At 49.9% G+C, this 16,568-nt stretch overlaps 1 long non-coding RNA gene across 6 annotated transcripts in view; it reads right to left on the reverse strand.

The window, feature by feature from the left end:
* LOC144772442 (uncharacterized) overlaps positions 1–16,568 on the reverse strand; it is a 299,204-nt gene that overhangs the window by 94,016 nt on the left and 188,620 nt on the right. For all 6 annotated transcript variants that reach the window (XR_013599746.1, XR_013599747.1, XR_013599750.1 and 3 more), the window contains one exon: positions 12,099–12,201. This is a non-coding gene — a long non-coding RNA (uncharacterized LOC144772442). The remainder of the gene's footprint in view (positions 1–12,098; positions 12,202–16,568) is intronic.

Raw genomic sequence — 16,568 nt, forward strand, 5'->3', positions numbered from 1 at the left:
TTACTTTCTCTGCTTGTGTTTGGTTTGCTTGTAATTGCCAATTGTAAAATGTGGGCGATCTGGTTAGAGGGATTTGCACTGCTTAATTAATGCAACTACAGTAGGAGCTTCCCTCTCATTAACATGTATGGTTCCAGGAAGCACTTTGTCAACAATGGCAGCTTTGTGTTCAGAGACGTGCGCAGTGTGGCTATACTGATATTCAATCTTGTACGCCATTAATTTTAAAACAATCACTACACTGTACTGCTATAAGTATTCTCCGACTGCTGTTCCAGGGAGTATTACAAAAATCAAGGGGGTCCGCACTCCGCAGAGGCTTCACCTGGAAGGGACTCCCAAAGCGTTTAATTTTGAGACAATGTAGTGCAATTGGAGGAGATGATTTGGTCTAGCGGCTAGGGCACTGAAACTGGGGATCTGGGTTCTAGTCTCGGTAAGGACGCCAAAACCTCCTGTGATTCTGGGTAAATCACTTAAATCTCCCCGTGCTAAAAAATGAATGTGGGTCCGTCCTCATGTAACATAACTGGGGCTATGTAAAGCGCTCCGATACCTGATTCGGTTCGGGTCCTGAGAGGGATTCACGGTGCCGCTCGAGTACCGCACTTGATGCGGTACCGGTGTTGTAAAACCCTTGATTTTACTGCCTCAGTGGTTTGCCCTAGGTACAACTTCTCTTAAGGGCATTTTACAACATAGAAGGAATTGGTTCGCATTTCAATTGGAAATGTAGGCTAGTCTGGACCCCCGACTAGAAGTGGGACACATTCTTTGAATAATAATTTTCCAGTTTTCTTTCAGTACACTAATAATTGGATTAGTTAGTACTTGCCTTGGTATACTGAAAGGGTCTCGTAGGGAAACATGTCCTTTTTAAAGAAGTTTGAACTAATTCCTTGCGCTATCCTCCTTTGCTAAGCTTATTAGAGAGCGAATTGGCATTTGTGAGGTAGTCCTCTGCATTGGTACAATACTTACGGATACGGGGGACTTGCTCAAAGGGTAGAGTTCCTTCCAGTGTTCTTGGGTGCCCTTCGGGGACTTATAATGATGTGTTGAGCTTTCATTGGTTTTGTGTACCAAGTTACACGCTTATTCGCCTTCTATAACTAACATAGGCTAGGTCCGAGAAATTGGCTTTCTCCGTATCATGCATCATGGTAAATACTCAGTCTGCTAGAGTACGAACCATGTCCTTTTTAAAACAAATCATATGACATAATTTATATAGCGGTACCACTTGTGATGCCATTTCAACAGAAATTCTAGAGGGGCCTGGGGTGGCAGTGTCCTTGAGTTCACCACATCTTTATTCCCAGATATGGTCTCGTCTTGGGTGACATTAGAGAAGGGAGTCCTACATCACAAACTGCCCCAGTAGTACAATAAACGGTTTGAAAAGGGTGTCTAGAAATTGTGTGAGGGTTCTGATAGGAAAGGCGGGCATCCACAAGCAGAGTGACGGGTATGCCTGGACTACCATTAGGGTGTTTGTGAAGTTTGGGCAGGATATAGATCAACCACAGACAAAGTGGCTGTAACGGCTAGGGTGGTTGCTCTCAATTCTGGGGAACTGGGTTCGAGACTCGGTGATGACGCTCAACATCCCGTGAGTCTGGACAAAGCGCGTAATCTCCCTGTGCTGGACAATGTCCCGGATCACGGAACATTGTTATGTCCTTCGTAGTAAATTGAGACATTCGGGTGGGTGTTAAATAAATACGTCAGGGTTGGTCGTTACCAAATTGTGTGACATCTTAGGAGGAAGGCGATGTGTTATCAGGGTATATTGTTACATTAAGGTTATTGGGGGGCATGCTGCTGCCTTTCTAGCAGGAATTAGACTTGTACCTTTAACATTTCCTTCATCAGTAGCCAGTGTAACATAAGTGTGGTAAGGTAACACATCCCCAGCTCTTCAAGCATTTAAGAATCCAGTCAGCCCAAAAAACGGTGGCACCTACGCCATCTTAAATTGGCACGGGTGGTACCCGCTGGATTCAATGTGACCCGAGGTACACAAAGTCACCAATGCCCATCAACTGGATCGCATCCACGTGACGGGGGGGACCCAGCAATGGGGAACTTGGGCGTTTAAAATGCTCGGGTTGTACTTGGGTAGAATTCACAAGGCAGACGCAGCTCCCTGATGGGACGGGTACCCACCAGGGGTGGTGAGTTACCCAAAATATGCGCTGTTGGCACTCGGTTGATGAGTTCAGTTCTGAAAAACTCATTGTCTAAATCGGAGCTCACGCAAAATGGGGACATTAAATTTCACCTAGAGAATGGGATGGTTGGTGACATGCCTGGGCTGCTTATTCATGTCCCATAAGCACTTGCTATACTTTATCGAAGCCATGGTTGCTGCTTAGTTCTCTTACCCGAGGAACAGCCATGGCCATAAGTCAAATTTGTCATTATAGAACGACTATCAGTGGTCTGCTAGGTGATAGTTGGAACTATCATGGAACCATTCACGAATAAGGTATACCACCTTCCATTGGGGTCAACCTGGGGGTTAACGACATCTAAGGGTAGGGCTTAGCGAGACTGAGGGACAGTTTCCCAGGTCCCACTTTCCTTCGCAAGCCAAGGCAGAAAGCCAAACAATGGACTTATTTCATTGTGGAGCTAATCACCATATGAGGTGCTGTTCACTAATATAGGGGGGATATACGCCAGTCCTATCATTGCACCTGTCCAAACGCCCCCTTCATGGATGATAGGTTTAAACCAACATTATTAGTAAACTATCCTAGGGTTAGCTGTATTGCGTGCAGCCTTCAGGCTAAGTCTTGAGGGAATATAGAGCTACTTGTTTTACCACTCGTAAATGTCATGAATGAGTAAATGGAAAAGGGCAGGTGTATAACAACAAATATATGTATTTGTACTAAACACACCCCCTTTGGTTCAGTCAGTAAACTTAATTTTCACACAGGTAATTGGCCAATATACGTTGAGCCTAGGATGAGATTGGAGGCAAATGATTCGGTGGGAAGACCTCTATAGCACACAGTAATTTACCACCATATACGTTGAGCTCTAGGGGTACACCAAAGCCATATATTAATAATATGGTGGGGGGACCACGAATGGCATAGAGACAGGGCCTAGAGCCTCTAGAATGAATAATGGGGGTCCTGATGAAGATACACACCCTGATGTCACACCTAAAAAGGTGCCCAAGAGCCTAGTTGCGGCATCACATAAGTCTGGGGATGCATGTGATCATGTCCGGGTGGCTGGGATGATATTTCCCAGAAGCCAAAGTGGCGTACTTAAAAGGTCCTTGGGGCCAGCTTAGGGCCTGGCGGAGTTTGGACTGTGCTAAATCTTTAGCCAACAACTGTGATACTGCACTGCTAAGTAAGCCGTCTTGTTTTAACACATAGATCCTATGCATAAGGACGTGGGTAGGAAGCAGACAAAATGAGGCTATGCTTAACATTTGCTGTCGGCGTATTGAGGTGTACGGATCTGGCTTTAAGATTAGCTAAGTTTAGCGACTGATGGTAATGTAAGTCTGACACGTGTACAGCAGTTATTGCCGGAAAGACTAATGGTGTGTGTCTATCTTTCCAATTTATGTATGACCGGGCCCATGGGTGATACCTGGAGTGCTCCATATCACAACAGCTGCAACAGGTGGACAGCCCAAGGGATGCTTACGTCAGTCACGGCTGGGTCCATGGCGGATATCTGAGGAGTACTCCACACCGCAACATCATCAGTGGGTGGACGTCAAAAGGAAAGCATACGTCGAGAGAGAAGACACCAAGGGCCCAGGTATTGCTGGCAGGTGTAAGTGTTACCCATTCCCTAAGGTGGAAGTGGGAATGGTTACCCAGGTTTTCTTGGTCTTTTTCTGGTTCTGGCAGTTTCTCAAACCTGCCACGCAGGGGAGGAACTCCTCACCAGAAGTTGAGGAGCTAAAAATGGTTGCCCAGGTTTTCTTGGTCTTTGTCTGGTTCTTGCAGTTTCTCAAACCTGCCACGCAGGGGAGGAACTCCTCGTCAGAAGTTGAGGAGCGAAAAATGTGCCAGCACAAACAACGTGCCGGACGCAGGACAGGGAAGAGTGGGTTTGAGGGTCTGTGCCATGGTCAGTTCAGGAACTGCTTTCAGGGACTTTTAGCGCAGCAGCCCGACCCCCTGTCAGTGGTGATACCTCACCTAGGGGGGACTGAATGGGCCAAACTGGGGAGGCGAATACTCATTGATGGGTTCATCTCCACTGTGGGTGGGTCTTCAGGACAAGCCCGGGTGGCACAGTGGGTGGGTCTCAACTGATCCCAGGGTGGCAAGGACCCGGTCAGGGCGTTGAATCACTCGATAAAGAGGATCAACACACAGCGGGACAAATTATTTCAAGCCCCGGTTCCAGATGATCCAACATGGGTGTATTTGTCCTACCTGGTAAGGGGAGTCCATTTGACGGAGGAAGGAAGGGGCCTGGGGTTTGGGCCTGGTTGGAAGGTTTGCTAGAGTGAGAACTTTCTAGGGTAGGTCTAGGCAGGGGGAGGCCAGATCGTCGGTTAACAATGCTGGCCTGTGGCGGTAAGGTCATTATCGGTGAGCACATATTTGAGGTCTGAGGGGGCGGGCATCATCCTATGGAGGTTCCCGCCCAGGGGGAGGGGCCTGCGGGCCACTCCCACAACTCCAGGGGCAAGGTAATGGATGCTACAAAGCAAAGGAGCGCGGGTAGGAGTAGTTCACGCTTTCCTTAGGCTGGTAGCCACCCCGCGCGCGTGGACTCACGACGCCACCGGCGCTGAGTAAGGGCCCTCCTTTAGTGGGTAAATGGAGTTCAGGGCGTAGACCGGGCAATTCCCGGGGTAACACTGCGCATGCGCACATCCAGAGGGGAGGCGCAGCTTGTAGGACCTGACACCGGTAGTGACCCTGCCATATGGCCAGAAATGTACAAAAATTCTAGATGAGGATGTTTAGTATAAGTTAGGAAAATAACATGTATTAGAGTTTTGTTAAAGTCAGGCTCTCAAACTTATTGCTAAACCTAAATGTCCTGCTGAATTTTTGTATAAATTGTTGATTATGCAATTAAAACCTTTTTTAATTTCATACTTTAATAAATACGGCCGGGCGACTAGCGCCCGCCTTCCAAAAAGTAAAGACGTCTCGTGTCCACGTTCCTGGGTATTGGGTGCCGGATTGGGGGGGGAGGCGGCAGCTAGTCGCTGACCATGTGAAAAGGGGGGGCCCTCGGCCCCCCCGCACGCATGGCGGCGCGGCGACCGTCGCCCCCACAGTTTCCTTTTGTTGCCATTCGGCGGTGGGGGCGTGCCCTGGGGGCGCGGCCCACCGCCGGTTGGCTGGCGGCCACCTTGACCCGGATCCTGGGAAGTGGGTCCGGGTCAAGGGGGGCGGGCTAGAGGAGGGGCCACCTGGCCCCTCGGGAATATAGAGATAGGGAGCGCCCAGGAGACCCCCTTGTCCCTGGACGCTCCCTCGCCGAAACGGTGTGCCCCGCGCTCGGGGCTTCCTTTGTTTTCCCACCCACCATCCCTTGGAACAAAATGTTTGGTAGCAGTTCTTATGTCTGGTTGAATGGTAAGTTCTGGATGTACGGTCCACGGGTCTCACAGGGTAATAGAGATGAACTGTTGGTATATTTTGTTGATGCTTTTGTCTAGGAATTTTTCCCCCTTTTTATCAAGTCATGTGTGAAGTGAACCGTAATTAATGCTATGTGTCTTTAGGCCTTTTTTCCCTTTGTAGCTATACGTTGATACGGTTTTAAGTGAACTGTGTTTAATGCTATGTATCTTTAGGCCTTTTTTCCCTTTGTAGCTATACGTTGATACTGTTTGAAGTGAACTGTATTTTATGCTATGTGTCTTTAGGCCTTTTTTCCCTTTATAGCTATACGTTGATACTGTTTGAAGTGAACTGTGTTTAATGCTATGTCTCTTTAGGCCTTTTTTCCCTTTGTAGCTATACGTTGATACTGTTTGAAGTGAACTGTATTTAATGCTATGTGTCTTTAGGCCTTTTTTCCCTTTGTAGCTATACGTTGATACTGTTTTATTAGCCAGTGTAGCTGTCCTTTAGAATTTTTTCCCATAGGTCGTCGTATTTATTAGGTATGGGGCATGCGGTAAGGTCATTATCGGTGAGCACATATTTGAGGTCTGAGGGGGCGGGCATCATCCTATGGAGGTTCCCGCCCAGGGGGAGGGGCCTGCGGGCCACTCCCACAACTCCAGGGGCAAGGTAATGGATGCTACAAAGCAAAGGAGCGCGGGTAGGAGTAGTTCACGCTTTCCTTAGGCTGGTAGCCACCCCGCGCGCGTGGACTCACGACGCCACCGGCGCTGAGTAAGGGCCCTCCTTTAGTGGGTAAATGGAGTTCAGGGCGTAGACCGGGCAATTCCCGGGGTAACACTGCGCATGCGCACATCCAGAGGGGAGGCGCAGCTTGTAGGACCTGACACCGGTAGTGACCCTGCCATATGGCCAGAAATGTACAAAAATTCTAGATGAGGATGTTTAGTATAAGTTAGGAAAATAACATGTATTAGAGTTTTGTTAAAGTCAGGCTCTCAAACTTATTGCTAAACCTAAATGTCCTGCTGAATTTTTGTATAAATTGTTGATTATGCAATTAAAACCTTTTTTAATTTCATACTTTAATAAATACGGCCGGGCGACTAGCGCCCGCCTTCCAAAAAGTAAAGACGTCTCGTGTCCACGTTCCTGGGTATTGGGTGCCGGATTGGGGGGGGAGGCGGCAGCTAGTCGCTGACCATGTAATTTTTAAGCTTATTTAAAAATCCCACACCCAGCCTGCTCAAAGAAATGGCACGAATGATGTTAATGGAGCAAAACAATGCTCCTATTCATTTATTAAGTTACTTACTTTAGCATGTAGCTGCAGCCCTTTGCTTTTGACATGCTGTGGGTGTCTTTGGCCTGCATTTCAATGCCGCTGTGCAGCAGGGAGTGTTAGTTCTGGCTTCTACACTTTTGAAATGCTTAGGACCCGAAAACAGCCTGGGGTTCGTGTGGAGTGATGAGCTGCAATGGGGCCATAGACTGCTGCCCTCCTGAGCAGTGGGGGACCTCTCCTTGCTGCAGGCAGGAGAGCACAGATGTGTTGAAAATGAAACCGAGTGTACAAGGTGGGGCAGAATTAAAGTTTTTACATGTGTGTCTACTCGTCCCCACTTATTTCTCTTTCCTGCCCCGTGCCTTTCCTTCCATTTTTTTTTCACTTTCAGTACTTTTATTCTGTCCCAATTTTTTTATTCACACGCCCCTTTGTTATGTAGGCTAGAGTCAATTTATATGTTTTCTTCGTAGGGTGTCAGAATTATAATCAGAGCATTTCACCATTCAGACACTAAACACACCCCACAGCAATCACTTGAAACCAATTGTAGCAGCTGAGACACCAATCACCAACGTAAACCTGATTGCGATTGGCTAAGAGCCACAAAACTGGTGTGGTGATATTGTTTAAGGAAACCTGATTGCAATCGGATAAGAGCCACGAAACAGGCGTGGCGATATTGTTTAGTCAACCGGGCTCCACCTAAAAAGTGTGATGGGTGAACACGAGGCTATCAAATGGGGGTATCCTTAAATAGCTTTGTCACAAGACGTGACCTGAAATTACAGCCAGATTCTACATCTGCCAGGAAGCCTGGCCTCTGCCATGTGCAGACTTGGGAGGGAGAGCACACCTATAGATACGGAGAGGACGAAAATGTACACACTGTAAAAGGTGGGGGACGGACGCGCATTTCAAGTACAAATGATTCTTGGGCCAAAGAGGGGGCACAGCGTAGACCACAAAAAGGCTTGCCACGTGTGAAAAAGTCTGCTTTATTGAAGACAGGTGCACCTTACAACACATTTTCCTTCGCCTTTGCCGTACAAAACTAAACCTCACTAAATATTTTCTTCCTACCTTGCCCCCACCCCCACCCCTAAAGTTCCCCCTTTGCAACCATTTATAAACTCCCAACTCGTCCATTCCCTGCAGACACATTAAACTTGTAACCTCTTACCACTTCCTAAAATAACTATCTAAGTAAACCTTTCCAATGATACTTAACCCTTCCTGCCTGCTACTGGAATACCTTTTCCCAACTTAAGCTCGGAACAACTAGTTACCAAGAACACGCCACTCAAAAAAGTCTCTGTCTCTCCGTGACTTTTCTGACCCCCCGCCTAGGGCTGCTTTTGATACCTTCTAATGTCCAACGCTCTGCTAATACCTCCTTGATCAGAATGATATATAATTCCAGTCCGAAACATGACAAGTGTACCCCATTCTCTCTGAAAAAATATATTGCAGTGTACTTAAGCTCAGGGTGTTCCACAAATGTAATTTAACAAATGAAGGGCCCACAATCCAGATGGACAATTCCGCCGCAGCAGGCCCATCCACCGCACTGAAAAGATGTGAGAAAGGAAAATTAACAAACTATGCCTCCCCCCAAACGCCACAGCTGAATGTATGTGTTAAAACAGTCCAACTTCCAGCGTCTCAAACGCATACACTCATCCTTCCCTTACCCTTGTTTTGCTGCATCTGTTGTTGCCCCTATGCGAAAAGAGTGGGTACCAAACTGGCCAGGCACATCCTCCCAAAATAGAAGAGCTTTTCTCATGATCCAGAGCAGCTGAGCCGCAGTCACCCGGCTGCCTGTTTCTGTGTGGAAAACTTCTCCGTCACCCAAACCCTGCCCCCCGCTCACCACCCCCCAAATACTGAACATATCCCTTTATCCTTAGCAGCACCCATGACCATCCACTTCCCAACTCCCCGTTGGACTGTTTTGGATTGTTTAATCCTCACTGCCACCCCCTCTTCCCGAAGTTCCATGTCGCTCCATTGCACCCCTTGTACACCCCTCCTGCCAGCTAATCAGAAACCCGAAAAGCCCCAAAATACATCCAAGATATTAGAGTGGAAAACAAAACGACCTCCTCCTCATTCCGGCAGATCCTCGGCAAGACCCGTTGCAAGCCAGACAACAGCACTATAGACAACCGCCTCCTCACCCGAGGCCTGCTGCTCCTGTCCCTCACCCAACCTTCCAGTATGCGGTGCCCATGAACGTGATTGCCAGACAAATTGTCTGCAATAGTGACCTTTGATAAGCTGCTGTCAATCATGGACAACATAAACTGAACAAACTTCTCTTCCCTCGCCCATTGCTCTCCTCTTCGCTGGGCTCCACCCTCTAGGAATTCTTTCCAGACCTGCTCATATGCTCTCAGCGTGGATGCGGTCAATGAACCTACCACCAGCTGGAACACCCTTTGTCTACTACGTACTGCATCCCTGCTGGAACCGGCGTTCTGCCCTTTTTCCGCCTCCGTGACTAGACCATGGAACCTCTCCCACTGCGAACGAGACAAAGCGTCCGCAATGTCTTTGTCCACTCCTGGCACATGCCTGGCTTGAAACAAGATATCGTGTTCCAAACAGCTAAGCACAAAAACCCTCATTACCTTTAGTACCTGAGCATCCCTTGCGAATTGCCTGTTTACCACCTGCACCACTGACATATTGTCCACCTTAAAAATCACCTTCTTGTTTGCCAAGTCCTGTTCCCATACGGTCACTGCCACCACTAGTGGAAAGAGTTCCAAAAAGGCAATGCTCCTCCCCCCATTCTTCCAATGTTGAGGCCACTCTTCTGCGCACCAACTCCTTTGCCAGTACAGACCAAAACCCCCCTTCCCCTGCAGCATCAGAGTAGATTGTGACATCCTACTCCCACTCCCCCGGCGTCGCCATTGGGATGCTGTTGAAATCCTCCAGGAATTTGCACCAGGTGCGCAAATCTTTTTTAGTCCCGGCGTACAGCCACATGTGATGGTGTGGAATTGTCAAACCTGCTAGTAACATCCTCAATCTCCTGCAAAACATCCATCCTGACCTCACCACCCGACATGCAAAATGTAGGTGTCCTAGCAGGACCTGCACCTCCCTGACTGTCACTTTCTGTTTGGCCAGGATGTCATCAATCAATAGCAGCATGTGCAACTTTTTGTCCGTCGGAATGCGTGCCTCCATTGCCCCCGAATCCAATTAAATGCCAAGAAATGACAACACTGTACTCGGACCTTATGGCTTCTCAGGCACCAGGGGCACTCACAGGTGACCCATGAGCTCTTTAAAACTTGTCAGCTGCTGCTGACAGTCCGCTGAACCAGGCTGGCCCAACAGGAAGAATTCGCCGAGGTACTGTGTCACCGTCTCTTTATTGGTGTACCATGAGAAAACCCATTGCAAAAATGAACTGAAACGCTCAAATAATGCGCAGGATTTCGAACAGCCCATTGGCAATGCCTCGTCCACAGATATGAGGCCATCAAACTGTATGCCTAGCAACTGATAATCTTCAGGGTGCACTGGCAATAAGCGAAAAGCAAACTTAATATTGCATTTTGCCATCAGGGCACCAGCCCCTACTGTTGCTACCAAATCTCTGGCCACATCTACTGATGAATAGGACACTGAAGTCAAATAGTCAGCTATGAAATTGTTAACCAACGCCCCATCAGGCCATGAGAGGTGTTGTATCAGCCGGTATTGCCCTGGGTCCTTCTTTGGCACTACTCCTTGGGGAAATGATCAGGTCTCTGATGGGGCAAACCTTGAATGGGCCCGCCATGCTCCCTTCCGCGATTTCCTTGAACAATTTTTCTCACACTACTGCCGCGTGTCTTAGCAGATTTCAAATTTTCTGCCCACCTGGCGGACCTTGGCCCTTCATAACCTAGTCTAAAACCCTCTTTAAAACCGCCTCTCAAGAGCTCTGTGTCTTCTTTCTGTGGATAAGACGCCAACCACTGTTCCAAACAGCGCTGTCTAATGGGTGTATGAGGCTTTCCCATATTCCCTTGTGCTCCTCTGCCACCCCTACCCCCGCGTGCTGTTGTGTGCCTTGGTTGAACTGCTGTCCCTGTCCGTTAAACCGCGGCCCATAGCATTGCACCAGTGGGTGTCTGCCTGGGCACTTCGAGCATTCCTGCCTAAACTTGCAGTACTCCCTGGCACATGTACCTTTGTTAAAATCCCAGCATGCTCCCTGTATGCTCCCTATGCCTTTTTCTGTGTACCCCACCCCCCTCGGGTGGGGTGGTTCTGAAAGGGGCGGGACACCAGCAGAAGACCACTGGCCGTGTATATTGTCTTCCCAAACTTCACCACTCCCATTGTCTGTTGGATTAAGTCTGTATCTATCTACCCCCACTTAGCCTCTGTGTCCCATGCCATCCGCGCCCTGAACACCTTATCATAATGGGACCACGCATACCCCCGTATGTTATTTGGGCTCTTCTGATTACATCCATGTATTTGAACAGTGCAACGGGTCTGTCTGGATACTTTTCACAGTATACACTGGCGAATATCAAGAATGCTGCTGACCAATTCTCAATGGTCATGGCTACTCGATGTCTCTAGGCTAGCTCTAATTCTTCTTCTTTGGACCCCTCTTTCGCTCTAAGCTTCCTATGTAGCAGCTTCAGCATGTCCACATACTCGCCTTTCCAAATCTTTTCTTCAGTGGATAACATAAGGTGGGCCCCCAAAGGCTTAGTTACCTCCATGTAAGGCAACCTCTTCAGTTTAATTTTGTGGCTCTCTTTAGCCTCCTCTGTGTTTACCTCTTCTTCCCCCTTGTCTTCTGTGACTGCAACTTTTCTTGACCCCGCCGCCTGATCCTCCCCCTGCCCTCTTGCCGCAGCCCCACCCTTTTTTTTGTCCCCGACCGCCTTTAGTGACTCTGGACCCACCCCAGTATCTTTAACGTAGGCGCCTCTCAGCAAGCGCACCTCCCTCTGTTCGCCCCCCCATGCGTCTGTACCCACGGACACTCTGCTCCGTATTTTACTGCTATTATGCATACCTGTCTTGTCCTTACCTGGCGTCAAGGTTGGCGTCCTCACCGGATCCCACCACCTACCCAGTCCAACCCCAGCATCCCTGACATCTGAGCCAATCAGCACGCGCATCCACCCTCTTCACCTCCCCACGCGTCTGTCCCATTGCCACTCTGCTCCGTATTTTGCAGCCATTATACGTGTCAGTCCTGCCCTTACCTGGCATCAGGGTTGGCGTCCTCACCGGATCCCGCCGCTTAACCAGTTGTGGAGGAGGTGGCGCCACGCCATCTGCAACCGTACGCAATTGTTTTTGTTCCTTCTGCAAACAACAAGACACATCATTAATAACACTCCCCTCATCCCTCCTGCCCTTCTTCGTCCTCATTCTTTTTTTTTTTACTTTGTTTATTGAATAAAATCACAGTAGTACATTACATGATTGAACAACATATTGCATGTTACCATCAAAATATTCCAGCCCAAGATTAGTCAGTACATATCTCCTACAAGTCTCTCTTGTCTGCGCAGTTCCATTTCGATCGTGGGGGTTACACATAAGTCTCCCCTGTGTTTATTCTACTTCGACCACTTCTTGTCCCATTTCTTAGTGCATCCCCTCGCCTTATAGACCTCCGTCTCTGCCAGCATACACCTGTCCTTCTCTTTGACCCATATGGTGACACGAGGCGGGTGTTTGTCCCCCCAACCTCTAGCCACTTCTCTTTTTACCAACCTGTAGCCCAGTGTTGTAAACTGTTGTTTGAGTTCCGTTAAGTCAGTGGCCTCCCAGATGTTCAATAATCCGTGTTGTGGGGTTAGTGTTAGTTCTTTCCCTACGGCAGTGGACAAGTGAGTTGTGGCTCCCTCCCAGAGGGAGCCTACCTTGGGGCCAGACCACAGAGTATGGTAAAATGTGGCCTGCTGGTCACACTCCCTTACACACCTATCATCGGGTTTGGACCCTATTTTGGCCAAGACGACCCGTGTAATATACGATCTGTGGAGTATTCTAAGTTGGATCATGCAGAATCTCTGAGTGATAGCCGCCTTACATGGGGACATTAGTGCCGATTGCCAGTCGTCGTCCTCTATGGGGCCCATATCATTTTGCCAGCGTTCCCCGAGCTTCGGGAAGGTATCTGGAAGATTGTTACTCAGTTTCTTATAAGTTAAGGATATCGCCTTTGACCCGAGAGGACCATCGAGCAGGCGATCTTCCAAAGGTGATGACTGGTATGTCTGCGAGAGAGGGCCTGTAGCGTGTGTCTGATTTCTAAGTATCTGTATATTTCTCCTGGAGCTCAAAAAGGCCAATATCGCCTCCTTTTTGACCAGATCTCCCACTGTGGATAATCCGATAAGGTCCCATTTGTCAAATCGATGCTGATACCAAAACCACAATGACGTGGCCAGCGAGAGAGTGCCTGTCCAGCCTAGTCTAGATGTGACTATACGCCAAATGTCCAGTGTATGTTTGGTCGGTCCGAAGAACTTCCCCTTGTTTTTCCTATCAGTGGTGTATAGAGCCCCCAGATAACCCGAGCGGTCAGTCTGGTATCTATCGAGCGCATACACTGGGTCGTCTGGAGAGTGATACATCCAATGATTAACAGTCACCAGCTGCGCTGCCCAAGAGTATTGTTGCAGGTCTGGGAGGGCTATGCCCCCATCGTACCAACTCTTCGTCAGTTTCTGCCTAGCAATTCTAGGGGCCTTTCTGTCCCGTAGTAACGCATTCATTTCACCCTCAACAGCTCTAAAGTACGAATCTGTGACTTTGAACGGACAGTTATGCAGAACATATAGAAAGCGAGGAAGGGCCAGCATCTTGAAGTGCGCCGCCCTCCCCACCAGTGTTAAGGGCAGGGTCCTCCAATGCTTTACATCTGCACGCAGTCTGGCCGGAGGCGGGGCCAAATGTGAGTCGTAAAAACAGGCTGGGTCCGAGCTAACAAAGATCCCCAAGTATCGAAATCCGTCAGCTGCTATCGTTCATCATCATTCTTTAGCTCACTCCACCACCCCAGTTCAGACAGTGCCATATGCAAATCAGTCTGACCCTGTGCCTCATGGGAACAGTCCAGCCTGCACTGCTAAGCCATGTCTTCCCTGGACCGGAAACAAGCATCCTGGGACCGGTTTCGAGTTCATAACCCTCATCAGCCAGGCTATCTTGAATCCAGTGGCAGAGTGAGCAAGGGACCCACGTCTGGGTATACCCTGCCAACTTAGGGCGAACAAAGCGATAACAAAGGGGATGATGGACGGAGCGCTTGAGCAAATCAAACACTCACCCCCAGTCAACTGATCTGGGTTTAATCCATCATCGTTCTTTAGCTCACTCCACCACCCCAGTTCAGACTTGGCCATATGCAAAACAGTCTGACCCTGTGCCTCATGGGAACAGTCCAGCCCGAACTGCCAAGCCATGTCTTGATGGGCTGGTCTGACACCAGTCCATCTGACTTTTCCCTCAGTGTGGTCTTAGTAACCTGTGCCCCAGAGGCCGCATCGACCCACCGGGGTTGTGGCACTATAGATCGCGCCTCCATCCTACAGTGTGCTGCATCCTGAAAGTCTCTCGCAGGGGTCTGGATGCCCACTCGTGACACTGCCTTCCCATCCTCTCGGTGGGGCGGAGCCGCATGCAACTCACCCTAGTGTATAACCTGCTGCTCCTGTAACGTAAAAGCAAGGTCCGACATGCCGGTGTTAACACCCTCCTCTGTCCCTCTAGCCCCTGGACACCACTGCCAATGGCCCTCCCCTTCCTGACCCATCCCCAAAATCTCCCCTACCCCCGTGGCCTGCTCTGCACCTCCCTCTCCTCCCCAGCCCAGCCTCGCCGAATATCCCCCGCCATGCCGGGAAACACCCTGACCCCTTTTCTGGCACGCGTAGACCCTGACTGGTGCCCGGCGCCCCTCACCCAGGCACTCCCTGCTCCTCCTCCTCATTCCACTCCAGGATGTCTTCGAGCCTCATATGCGCATTTCCCAGGCCCCCCCCTCCTTCCCTGTTCGGGGGCCCTCTGTCCAATTCTCCACCTGCCCTCCCCCGTGCCGAAGGTATCCCATCCCTGGCCCAACCCCCCTCCTCTGACCACTGAAGCCTGGGCCCCGCTGGGGTCCTCTCCAACCACCCTCCCAGCCCCAATGATGGCATTGGTCTCCACCTCCCCCCCGTTTAGGTATGCAGGGGGACACGTCTGCCCCCTCCCTCCTCCCATGGCCCCCATGTTCTGGTATGATGGGGGCCCATCTGCCCCCTCCCTCCTACCATCCCCGCAAACCACAAACCATGGAGTCGCCACTCCTTTTGCCTATCACCAAGGCCTGCCGATCCCAACCTACCACTCACCGGGTCCCCTCCCTTGCTGGGCCCATCTCCCGGTTGCTCAACTCCCCTCCCCACCCCCTGTCCACCAGGCCACCTTCTGCTACAGGCAGAGCTACCTCCCCCCCCAGGGGACTCCTCAAGCAACTCAATGCCTTACAGGCCCCGCCCACCCCAGACACAAATGACAGAGCGGGACGCCGGACGGCGCCCCGCCTCCCTCCACGGTGCCTTACCCTGTGCGGCCGCTTTGACAGTGCGGACGCGCTCGCTCCAAGATTTTGCGGCCCTTGACTTTCGGGTCCACGGGCATGCTCATACTGCCGCCACGACCCCGTCTGACGCCGGCCGTGGAGGCCTCACCTCAATTTTGGGTCTCAGCAGGTCCATGCGGCCCGCTTCCGCGAACAGGCGCATGGCCTCCTCCACGCTAGGATCCTCGGTGGCTGCCCCGGACATCCTTGCCTCACGGCTCCGACAGCAGTAAACAGGTGCACAATAGCTGAACAACTCGCGACACAAGACAAAAGCCCGAAAAAACCGTTTTGTCATACGCGCCTTGAGCCCAACCGGCTGTCGTGTTACCCCACCGAAATGGTGGCTGGTGACCTAAAATAGCCGGTGATATACCCCCAGCCCAAGATGTAGCCCAACAAGCCCAATTGGGCCCTGGGCTGCACCAAGGCCCAACAACCCAGGGGTGGAGGTCAGGCCTCCCGCTGGTCAGTCGCCCCACCAAAGCCCTATTTGAGTACCCGTCCAATGTTGGTAAAAATATTCTACTATGAGCAAGAGGCACGAGCATACTGAAATGTCCGGGATTGCAAGCGTAGTCGAAATGAGAGAAGAAACACACATTTCACAAACCAATTTTAGTTTGAAGACTGCATTATAAAATGACTATAACCGTTTATATCCACCCACTATCCGATCAACTGTTGTTCAAATATTCGCCTTTGCTTTTCATCTCTTAGGAAATAAATGGCCACACTTCTGTTTATATTAATTAAATGTAGGACATGATGGAACATTTCAAGCACATCTTCAGATTTTTTGTATTTGTAGAATTGTGATGATTTTCTAAAGGTCATGTGTCTCTCGTCTCCCGAGAGTGGCATACATACAGCTTGTGGACGTGCCCTGCCTGCACCTTCATTTCTGACAGTTAATTAAGAAAGGTCTCCCCCCAGCCCCAGGAGAGACAATATGATTCAACCTTCTGTGACTCCAGGGTGCCCCTGCAGGCATTGTGATCAGGCCGTGTTCATTAGCCCTGTGGGCTGGAACTGAACTCAGGAACAGGTGACTTCTCACCGCGGGGCCCATGCATTTTAAATTGCAATTGCTTCG

Source organism: Lissotriton helveticus, chromosome 8 (genome assembly GCF_964261635.1).
Source record: "Lissotriton helveticus chromosome 8, aLisHel1.1, whole genome shotgun sequence".
NCBI classification, from domain to species: Eukaryota; Metazoa; Chordata; class Amphibia; order Caudata; family Salamandridae; genus Lissotriton; species Lissotriton helveticus.